This window comes from Octopus bimaculoides, chromosome 12 (assembly GCF_001194135.2).
Source record: "Octopus bimaculoides isolate UCB-OBI-ISO-001 chromosome 12, ASM119413v2, whole genome shotgun sequence".
NCBI lineage: Eukaryota > Metazoa > Mollusca > Cephalopoda > Octopoda > Octopodidae > Octopus > Octopus bimaculoides.
The window spans coordinates 54,724,934-54,727,278 of NC_068992.1; positions in this window are offsets into that span (position 1 = coordinate 54,724,934).

Sequence of the window (2,345 nt, forward strand, 5' to 3'; positions counted from 1 at the left end):
TAGACGAAGATGAAAATGGAAGACGACGACTATGATGATGACAATCTATAAAGTATAACCGACCCATCTGTTGGCTATGCCTTTCAGCGCATATATATACATATATATATATATATATATATATATAAACATATATATAAAAACATATATATGTATATATATATATATATATATATATATATAAACTACACCAGTATTGATGATAGACTAAAGTGAGTCAGCAACAGTGCTTTAAAGAACAAAAAATATATACACTAATTAGCAGTGGTGTTATCTATTTATCAACCGGCCAAACCTAATCTCTGTAGCAAGGATGGTGACTGTTTGTATGTGTGTGTGTGTGTGTGTGTGTATGCATGCATGCACGTATGCTTTTGCATGTGAAAGTATATGTGTGTATAGCTGCATGCTTGTGAGTGCATGTTTATATATATATATATATATATACATACACACATACATGTATATATGTGTGTGTTTATACATGAGTATCTGTGATTGTGTGTGTGTGTGTATGTATATATATATATATATATATATATATATATATATATATATAAACAACTGTACACTTTGCATTGCTACAGAGAATATTGAATGAACCGGACAGTGTAATTCTCTACATTTGAGTAATTTCCAAAGGTCTTCAGGTTTCAATCAGATTTTTGTTTAAAAAAGTAAAGAAAACCAAATGTATTTTTATTTCAATATATTGTACAAAAAAAAAAAGAAAAAAAAGCGACGGATTTTATATTATTTTTATTCTTGTCCATGTAATTCTTCTAAGTCAGTGAAAAATATTTCAAAGCAGACAACAAAATTCTAAATTATCTGTATCGTTAAAAAACTATTTTTTAATTGTGGTTCAATCTCATAAGTAACAGAAGGGGCATCGTGTGTCTTGTTAAACGCTACAATAACTATAAAAACGAAAAGAACAAAGCCATCACAAACTGCACGTTATAAGCCTTAAAAATGTACGGCAAGAACAATCAGCATATTTTTGATACGATACAGATATACACAAGCATTTTTATTTGTTGTATTTGATAAATTGTATATTTGAGTTTTGAGAGGGCTGCTCCTATTTTAAAAAAAAAAATACCCTTTTGTTTCTTATCTCCTTATACATGATACTTGCTCAGATTTTTTGAAAATCAATTATTCATTTTGGTGAAATCTCCTCTTCAAATGTCTTCTGCCAATACATTTGTTAACTTCAGTGATGTATGGGTTTTAAAACAGTAGCTTTTTTCCCCTTTGTGTGTGTGTGTGTGCATGTGTTTGGCTGTATATATATATGAGTTTATGTGTTTTGTATATGTATAAAATGTATATACATTTTTCATATGTATTTATACATTTTGCATAATGTGTATAAAATATTTATGCATTTCTGTGTATGTATTTGTGTGTTGTACAATATGCATTATGTGTTTGTGTATATATATATAATGTATATACATTTTTGTATATGTATTTATGCATTCTGTGCAGTATATATTATTTATTCTGTATATGTATAAACATATACATTTGTATGTATATACTTATACATTTTGTATATGTATTATGCATGTGTATGCATTTTTGTGTATATATTCATATATTTTGTGTGATATATATTATGCATATATGTATTAATTCAGTATATATTTGCATATTTTGGATATGTGTTATATATTTTGTGTGTGTGTATGTGCGTGTTGTGCATACCAAGTGTAAAAACCTTAACATTCTCATTGCCTTTTCTTCTTGATTTGAGAAACCATTCGTTCTCTGTTAAGTCTTGAAAATCTCTTGTACTAATTTACCGAATTCAGGCTATAGATTTATCAACTATTTCCAGTATATACTAGTACAAAGTGCCGCCTCAACAACATTGTTTTGCTGTGATGTTTTAGGTGTGAACCTTCTTGAAGTTGTACTCAACTAAGTATACTCCACACACGCTGCTACACTTGAATCCTGTTTAACAGCAACAACCTACCTCAGACTATCTTTGTGTACATGCTATACACACACACATACACTCACGAATATGTGAGTTTATGTGTTTATATATAAATATACTTGTGTATGTATGCAAATATCAATACAGCCCTCTCTTCCGTATGCATATATTGTAAGCATTAACAGATTTGTATGCCTAGATCTGAATATATTTCCTCAAAGTACAGTTTTGTTTGCTCATGCATATACATACATAAACACAACACAGATGTATACAACATATTTATTTGTAATGTAGCTGCGATTATAGGAATGCTTGCAGAGTGTGTACTTGTGCGTATATGTATGTGTGTGTACATATATATATATATATATATATATATATATATATA